This window comes from Stenella coeruleoalba, assembly GCF_951394435.1.
Source record: "Stenella coeruleoalba genome assembly, chromosome: 4".
Taxonomy (NCBI): Eukaryota; Metazoa; Chordata; class Mammalia; order Artiodactyla; family Delphinidae; genus Stenella; species Stenella coeruleoalba.
The window spans coordinates 149,275,774-149,285,397 of NC_137149.1; the positions used below are offsets into that span (position 1 = coordinate 149,275,774).

The following is a 9,624-nucleotide window of genomic DNA, read 5'->3' on the forward strand; positions in this document are numbered from 1 at the left end:
CTCTGTATGGGGCTTCCCTGGTGGCGCAGTGGTTGAGAGTCCGCCTGCCATTGCAGGGGACACGGGTTCGTGCCCCGGTCTGGGAAGATCTCACATGCCACGGAGTGGCTGGGCCCGTGAGCCACGGCCACTGAGCCTGCGCGTCCGGAGCCTGTGCTCCACGACGGGAGAGGCCACAACAGTGAGAGGCCCGCGTACCGCAAGAAAACAAACAAACAAACAAACAAAAAAACTACTCTGTATGATTCTATAATGGTGGATATATATCATTATACATTCATCAAAACCCATAGAATATTCAATACCAAGAGTGAACCCCAGTGGAGAAGAGTGATGAGCTAATGTAGGCCGTTGATTGTGACAGATGTACATCTGGTGGGGACATTGATGGTGGGAGAGGTCGTACACGTGTAGGGACAAGAAGTATATGGAAATTCACTGTTCTCGTTGTTCAATCTTGCTGCAAACCTAAAATTGCTCTAAAAGTCAAGTTTATTAATTTGTAAAAATGAGTGATCAATAAAAATCATTTAAACCAAGTAATCCTTCAAAACAATGAAACTGAATCTTTCTGCAGCTAACTGCCCCTGTAGTTCAGCTGCGAGTAGTTTTCTTGTTTGTATGCTTCCTGGGTTATAGATTTCTTTTGTGATTGTTGAGTGTAAGGCTAGATTATAGTCAGGATGAGTCAGCCTCATTTATGCAAAATCCACCTGAAGACTGTTTTGTGTGTGTGTGTGTGTGTGTGTGTGTGTGTGTGTGTCCCTCCCTGTGAGCCTTGCTTTTCTTACATCTCCTGTTTGGGATAATGTGATTTTTGCATAGACAATAGAAGTTAAAAGGCATGTAATCATTTCAGGCTCCATCTAACTCCAGGAAATGGAGAGGTATTAAAAAGGTTGTACATTAGTACTAATGATGTCCTGAGAATAAAGGATACTAGAATTATTTTCTTAGATCATGCAAAGGACACAGTTCTGCTATTTAAAATGATTGCGTGAGAGAGAAAGGGAGTTTTAGGGTCCTGCAAAATATTATTGTCTTGTGAAATGTATTGTTTATACCTACAAGTCCCAGATATTTCTGAAATACTTAAGACCATGGAATAATCTAAGTCTATGAGGGGAGAACTGCTACTGTTTTGCTACAAGCAGTTAATAATGGTTCTAAGGTAAACCCATTAGCTGTCACCACAGCCCATGCCATGCAGCAGAGCTAGTGCTATCCTCTGCTCGCATTCATTCAAATGTCGGCAGAATAGAAATGGATTGAGGTTTCTATGGAAACCACTCATGGTTTCAGGCATTTCTTGGGGCATTTTGTTCCATTAATTGTTTGGAGAAAGGAGGTATACATCAGGGCTTTTCATTAATGACATTTTCCCTCTCGGTTAGAAGCTGGTGGGCGGAGTTACCACCTTGCCTTTTGTTTTGTCGCAGTCTTAGCAGCTCCTGTGGCAGCTTCCCCTCCGGCTGAGAAAATGGAATGAGCTACTTCTAAAGCTTAACAAATCCTGCCCATCAGCAGTGGCTGTTCAGACAGCATTTCTTCTCTTCGGCCTTAAAGGAAATTTGAAATTCTCATACCTAGAAATTTATGTAACTTATTTTCTCACTCAGGATTTATGTAGTTCCTATGAAATGTAAACAATGCAAAAAGTCAAGACAACTTCAACGCCTTTGTGAACCCAATTAGCAATAACAATAACAGAAGGGAATGCTTGTGGGGAGGGGGGATTTTGGGGCCTTAATGAAAATTTCAGTGTGAAATCCAAGACCAAAGAAAATAAAATATTTCAGTCCAGACACTAGCTAATTAATTGCCTGGAGGAATAAGATCCCTCCCATAATATAGAGAGAAAAATTAAAAAGAAAAAAACGAGCTCTTCAACAACTCAAGTGCATTAATGAGTGTCACGCTTTCCTGTAATCATACCAGAACACAAGAAGCTCGTAGTGGACTAAAGAAGGTATTATTAACAAAGAAAAGCCAACACTAAATAAATAAGAAGAAGAAACAACCAGAGAGGTTCCTTGGAGTAACTGAGGGCGGTCTGGACTCTGAAATCCGACAGCTCAATTTACATCTCATCGCAACCACTGACTACTTAGGATCTTAAATAATTTCCTTAGTCACCATACAAGCCAGTGACCTCATTTGTGGAGTGAAGGTGAGAATTCCTACCTTGCGGAGGTGTTGTGAGGATCAGAGGTCATGGATAAGGTTCCTTCTCATATCAGTATAGTCGTTATCTGAGACCCTGCAGTCATGAGGTTGTATAGGGATACAAAATTCCACATATCATGCAAAACATCACTAAACTACTCTCTTATAAAATTAATATCCATTCAAATAGTATCCCTAGTTTAACATGAGCAGTTTCCTCGGCTTATGTTTCCGATTATTTGACTATCATTAGCTGATTAAAGTTTACAATATCTCTTGCAATTATAGTGTTCCTTGATAAGGAGTTAATAATGCATCTCTTAAGAAGATGCAGAATTTCATAAAGCATATAAAGATGGGGATGAAGAAGTGAAGAGGCTGCAGAGCAGACACTAGAGCCGGGCTCCCCCGACTCAGATGGGCCAGTTATCAGATACACAACATTGAGCAAGTACCTCTACTTTTCTGTGTCTCAGGTTCCCATGTGCACAATGGAAAAATTACAACCCCGTCTCCTACAAGGATTTGTTATGAGGATTGAATAAAGGTAATATTTGCAAAGTGCTTAGAAAATCTTAAGCATGGGTGTTCATTAAGGTAAAAATAAAAACAAACAAAATAACTCCATAGCAAAGTCATTTTATTTATTTTTTTAATTGGAGTTTAGCTGATTTACAATGTGGGGTTCATTTCTACTGTACAGAAAGTGACTCAGCTATACAAGTATATACATTCTTTTTAATATTTCTTTTTTATCAAGATAAATATTTTTTTTCTTTTCCAGGACGGTTTATTACAGGATATTGAATATAGTTCCCTGTGCTCTACAGTAGGAACTTGTTATTTATCCATCCTATATACAATAGTCTGCATCTGTTAATCCCAAACTCCCAATCCATCCCTCCCTCCCCCCCTCCCCCTTGGCAACCACAAGTCTGTTTTCAATGTTTGTGAGCCTGTTTCTCTTTCGTAGATAAATTCATTTGTGTCATATTTTAGATTCCACATGTAAGTGATATCACGTGGTATTTGTCTTTCTCTGTCCGACTTACTTCACTTAGTATGACAATCTCTAGGTCCACCCATGTTGCTGCAAATGGCATTATTTCGTTCCTTTTTATGGCTGAGTAATATTCTATTGTATATACGTACCACATCTTGTTTATCCATTCATCTGTCGATGGACACTTAGGTTGCTTCTGTGTCTTGGCTATTATGAATAATGCTGCGTTAGCAAAGTCATTTTAAAATAAAGTAAAATGATTATAAACTGAAGAAAACCCAGAAGGTTTATGACAAGATAGAAACAATAACAAATAATGATCTGAATACCACAGAGGTTGAGAAGCATTTGTGAAAACAGTGGAAACGCTGGATTGTTCTCACACACACACAAATGACCGCGTGCGCTGCCAGTGTTGACGTGAGGCTGTGGGATCTTGTTTCCCAGACGCACCAATGGGTCCAGCTCCTGGTCTTCACAGCCTGTGTCATCCCCTCCACCCACCCTAGACCAGGCTTGGTCTGTGTAACTCAGGGCAGAAGGGTGCTGTGCAACTTCAAGGTTAGGTCATGGGAGACACTGTGGCCTCACCCCGGTCCTTCCCTGGCCTGTTCTCCCCACCCCTGGAATGGCTCACTCTTGAGGAAGACAGCTTGCAGGCCCCGTGGAGCCCTTGGGGGGCCCCAGGGGGTAGGGGCCAGAGGCCTTCATCCAGAAGTCTGAGGACCTCTGAGGACCCCTGCCAACAGCCATGTGAGCTTGAAATCGAATCCCCCAACCCCGTGAGACCTCCAGATGACCACAGCTGCTTTCAACAGCTTGTCTGTGTCAGCTGAAAAAAAGGCACAAACTAAACGTTGAGAATTATGTGTCACTTGGCACACATTCTGAGGACCTAAGCCCGGGACGCAGCCTCTCAGATGGCTCGGAGGGACTGTTTCAAAGAGGCAAGGGGGGAGCCAGGATATAGAGGAGTTTTTGCTACAAAGACCAGGTAGTCGGAACATCAAAAGATTACTGTTAAGTAAAGAAAACCAGACATCTCAAGTTAAGGAAGTGAGAGCTTTTCGGTGTGTGGAAAGATGCAAAATCTGGGCTCACTGAAATTGTTCCTTTGATGCCCACCTCAGCTCTCTGGGGCAAGTCTCCCCATCACTGCAAGGTGGCTGCGGTGGCTGAGGGCTAGATGGCGGGCATCCCGTTTCCATCCTGAGTCCCTCAGGGCTCACCATCCAGGCGGCTGGAACGTGATGGCTCGACGGCTGCAACATCCTTTGTTTACTGATACGGCAGCAACCGCTTTCACTGACACCTGCAACCCCACGAGAGAGCCTGAGTCAGAATCACCCAGCTAGTTCGCTCCTAGACGCCTGCCCCACAGACACGGTGTGAGATCATAAAGGTTAGTACTTTACGCTACTAAGTTTGGGGGTTATCGTTATGCAGCAACAGACAGCCAACACAGAAGCAAAGGAAGCCCAGTGTGCCATTCTGCCAATTTAATGAGAAGAATTACACCTCCCACATAGATGAAATTGATGGTGTTTATTCTAAAAATTAGCAGGAGCGTGCAACCTTCAATTTTCAAGAGAAAAGCTTTTTCAAATCCCTTTCTAATAAGTACTTAATAAGTAATTTTGATTCCCCTTTAACCTGCAGAGAAGTACACAGTCTGAGCGCTGCTTCTGCACTCCCCGCGTTCTCTCCTCTCCACCGCACGGACGTCTTCGATGCTTCTGGACCGTGCCAGGCACACTCCCACCTCAAGGCCTCGGCACTATTCTTTCCATCTTAGTTTCTTTCTCCCAGACACTTGAGCATCTCACTTCACCTTCTTCAGGTCTGCTCAGATGTCTCTTCCCCAGAGAGTTTCCCCCCAAGCACCTTACTGAAAATCACAGCCCCACCACTCACTCCTGACCCTCTGTATCCTGTTTTATTGCCTTGTAACACTTATACTAACTTGTGTGTATCCTTCCTCCCTGGAGGCCAGCTCCACTAGGGTGGGGATTTTTGCCTCTTCAGTCACTTACTTACTGACAGATCCTCATTAACCAGAATGTCTGGCACTTAATAGGTGCTCAATACACAATTGTTGACGTGCGCTTAGGAAATAAATTTAGTTTAAATGGTTTTTTTACTGAACCAGTTTTCCTGGGGTAAGGAGGCAGCCTGTATTTAAATGTTCTGACTCAGTAGGTTGTCAATAAACAGTAGCTATGATCTGAATGCAAACTTCTGCTAAAATATATATATATATATATATATATATATTTTAGCAGAAGTTTGCATTGCAAACATATATATGTTTGCTATATATATATATATATTTATATATATATATATATATATATATATATATATATTGCAATATATATATGAGCTTGAGTGACTTACAGGAGAGGGCTGGTTGCAGAAGAAGAGCCGGAGTTGATATGAACATTGACCTGTGAGCTCGCTGTTTAAATTACACCTTTACCCCCTACATTCCGAGAGCAATCGTCTCATCATACGTGCATAGAAAAAACTTTCATGTCTTTATTCCTAATACCCAGAACAGGTGTACACTATCTTTATTATCAATTTTCCATCAGAGAATAGGACGACTCACCGTACCTAGGCAAAAACGAAAGACGTACACCAGACGGTGGTTCTAAAAAGTCTAAGAGGGTTGACCTTGACATGAATTCCGGAGACTCCTGGAAGCCTCGTTTAGAAAAGATTAGAGTAGAAAGGCCTAGTAAGCCGCCTGTGTGGGCATGTGGCATGGGGAACCACACAGGACCCTGTGCTCAGAGAGACTCAGCACTTGTTGCCATCCTGAAATTCTTAATAACGTGTGAATAGGGGGCCTCCATTCTCAGTTTACACGGGAAGATGCAAATCACATAGCTGCCCTGAGGCCAGAGAGGACAATATTACTCACTGATACCCACTGTCCGAGGAAATGAGCAGAGATGCAATGACCAGAAAGGAATATGAATTTTCTCTGAGGGAGACACCTCAGTCCTTTTTCATTTCCCTGCTGAGTGAAGGGAGTGCAGAAACAGCAGCAGGCTTGGTGTACTGCTTGCCATTCTAAATGTGGCCCCTGCTACCAGCAGCAACAGCCCTGGGAGATGGTTAGAAAAGCATAATCAGGACCCACTCCAGAACTACTGCACAGGAATTTGCACTCACTGTGCACTTTAAATTGGAGAAACAAATCTGTGTTCTTCTGAAAGACAATGGACATTGGAAGTGGCCTGGTCTCCTTGTTACCAAACTCGGGTTCAGTTGCTCACCACTCAAAAGCCAATAATTTGAGAGGCAAGTGTGAATAGAAAGGAAAGGTGCTTCAATCAGAAAGGGCGGCAATCTGGGGAGAAGGTGGACTCATGTCCTAACACCAATGCCCAAGATTCTGCTCAGCCAGGACAGTGTTTAAAGGGGAAAATGGGGGGAAGAATCTCAGTGAATCATGGAGGCAGGAGAGCGTGCAGGCTGGCTGACTCCTTCTTCAGATGTTATCTCCTCTGCCTAATCTGCCTGCAGGATTGTTAAGGGGCCTTGGGGGTAGAGAGATAGCCATTCTTTACTTGCTGAATTCTTCATTCTTCCTTCTTTTTTTTTTTTTTTTTTTTTGAAGGTGTTGGGGGTAGAAGTTTAGTACTTTATTTATTTATTTTTGCTGTGTTGGGTCTTCGTTTCTGTGCGGGGGCTTTCTCTAGTTGTGGCAAGCGGGGGCCAGTCTTCATTGCGTTGCGCGGGCCTCTCACTATCGCGGCCTCTCTTGTTGCGGAGCACAGGCTCCAGACGCGCAGGCTCAGTAGTTGTGGCTCACGGGCCTAGTTGCTCCGCGGCATGTGGGATCCTCCCAGACCAGGGCTCGAACCCGTGTCCCCTGCATTAGCAGGCAGATTCTCAACCACTGCGCCACCAGGGAAGCCCCATTCTTCCTTCTTTTTATCTAGGAAACAAATCAATAGGTTAGCAAGGCATGGTGTGCATTCAGGAGCCCGTAAGCCAGAAGTTAGGTTAAACTGCCTAGTGGTCTCATTCCTACAATTATTCTTTTAAGGTTAGAGGGGGACAGAAATGTATAAATAGGAAAAAGGGGCAAAAGAGCTGCTTTCATCCTTAAAGTGGCCCCCCCTTCACCAGAAAATCCTTAACCTGAGATGCTGCTGGAATGGGATGTTAACTTATTTGAACACTACTTCTGCTCCTTTGGTCCATTCTCTAGGATTAGGTTAATATGAAGTGAAATGATCTGAAAAAATTAAAAACAAGGAGAAGAAAACACGAAGAACTGGGTGACTATGAACTAAGCTGAGCAGGTGGAAAGCAGTGCAACGATAACCAAAGGAGGGGAAAAGCTACTTAAAAGTAAAATAAATAGCTAATACTGAGTGCTTAAGACATGCCAGACACGTACAAAGTGCCTTTGTGCGATGATATACTTTATTTAAACCTGGCCACACGGCCGGATGTGAGGCTCCTGGGCACAGGGCCTGCCCCGAGTTCAGCCCCGGCCAGCCTAGGGTCTCCCGGGTGCCACCAGCCCTGGAGGACAGAGCCATTGCTGAGCCTGCCAGGAGCCCAGCCTCGGGGTTAGCGGCTGGGCCCAGACCCTGGCCCTGGCGATGGTGAGGCTCAGCATGCCGAGCAGGTGGCCCGAGCGCGGCTCCCTGTGCCCAGGCCACCCGGGGCCAGGACTGTGCCTTGGCCTGGGGCCCGGCGTAGGGGGGCCGAGGGCAGGAGAGCTCGTCTGTCTGACTCTGCCCTGGAGCTTGGTCACCAGGGTCCTGGTTCAGAGCTCCCTTCACCTGGCTGCCTGAGGGCCCCAGCTCCCGGCCCCAGAGGTGGACAGACGCCTTGGGGGAGAGGCGCCGGTCCGGACGAGCCACATCGGGCAGCACGATCTTTATCAGTGCCTGGCCGTGTAGACGGGCGGGGGCTGCTGGCCGGTGGAGGGGCAGCAGGGTTCCGTGCCCACTGCCGGTAGTTCTGGGTGGTGTAGCGCGGGCGCTGGGCGCTGACAGGTATAGCACGTAGTCAGACGTGCGCCACAGCGGCTCCTCTCCGAATGGTGCCTGTGGATCGCTGGGGGGCCAGGACCTGGGTCACCGGCTGGCCCCGCCTCCTGGCCCCGGGCGGTCTCACCCCAGCCCCTGGGTCGCGTGCCCTGGCCCAGGATCACCGTACTCCTTGTCCCATGGGTCTGTCTTCCCACAGCACGCTCCCTGCCGCGCGCGGGGGCCCCTGTACTGCGCGGGGATGATGCCGTCTACCAGGCAGTCGTCTCCCGGAGCCGCTGGGTGTAGGCTGCGGGGTAGGGGTCAGGGGTCATCTCTGCACCTCTGGGCCTCACCCTCCCCTCGAGGAGGGCCTGGTGTCGGGGCGGGCGGGGCCGGGCACTCACCCGAGGGCATGCTGTGCACTCCCGGGGAGTGTGGCATCCGCGCTTGTGGACATAAGCCTCGAGGTATGGGCTGTCCAGAGCGCCTGAGGGAGCGTGTTCCAGGCTTCTCGGGGGTCCAAGCTGGTCAGGCCCGTGTACCACTGTGGACCGGCATCATCGCGTCCCATGGGTGTGTACTTCCAGCGCAGCGCCTGCTTTATGGCCGGCGTCCGGCGGGGCCCCTCCTGGGACAGGTAGTCATTGCTGAGGGCGGGGGTGGAAGAAGAGAGACTGAGTTTTCAGCCCCCCTGCCCTCCCCGGGCCTCTTCATCCCCTTCGCCAGCGCTGAGGGTGCAGAAGCCTGGCCCGAGGTGCGGGGGGCCTCGTCTGTCCTTCAGTACTGGACACCCTCCCACCCAGGCTGGCAGAGGGTGGGAGGCTGACCCCTTGTAGCCCCTCCTCTCTGCCACATCCTCTCCAACCCCCAGGACCTCCTAAACATTTCATCTTTTCTTGCCTCTACTAAGTCCTTTGCCCAGCCTCCCAGGTCTGCAGGCCCTTTCCTCCAGGAAGCCCCCCTGGCCTGGAGATGCACCAGGAGGACGTGGTCTCAGCTGTGGCTGAGTGAATGGCACAGGTTTCACCGTCATTGGTCTGGCCTGGGAGCCGTGGGCTGGGGACACAGGGAAAGTGTGTGGGGAGCCCAGGTTCCCAGGGAGACCTTCAGGGAGCTCTTGCACCATCACCACCTGCCCAGTCATCGGGGCCAGCTGGGAGTGAAGACAAGCTCACATTTAAAGGAGAAACTATGCAGCTACACAGGAGTGCCTGTTCCGGGGGCCTCTGTTGCCAGAGCCCGTCCCAGGATGAGAGCATCAGGAGGGCTTCCTCAAGGAGGAGGTGGCAGTGATGTGAAGAGGGACCCGCTTGTGCAAAGGCCCTGGGGCATCAGGGATGGTGTAAGGAACAGAGTCTGACAGAGCAAAGAGGGAAATGGAAATAAATATGCTAATGATGGCAAAAATCTAACCTCAACCAGGTACCATTAAAACTAAAGCTATCCTTCCGGAAC

The 9,624-nt window shown here is 47.9% G+C and overlaps 1 pseudogene across 1 annotated transcript; it reads right to left on the bottom strand.

Annotated features, from left to right (window-relative positions):
- Nucleotides 1-7,769: 7,769 nt before the first annotated feature.
- On the bottom strand, nt 7,770-9,313 carry LOC307185557 (tektin bundle-interacting protein 1-like; annotated as a pseudogene). The gene is made up of 4 exons: nt 9,093-9,313; nt 8,574-8,816; nt 8,357-8,476; nt 7,770-8,254 (listed from the first exon to the last, which is right to left on the bottom strand). The product of its transcript is annotated as a tektin bundle-interacting protein 1-like (transcript).
- Between the last annotated feature and the right edge of the window lie 311 nt (nt 9,314-9,624).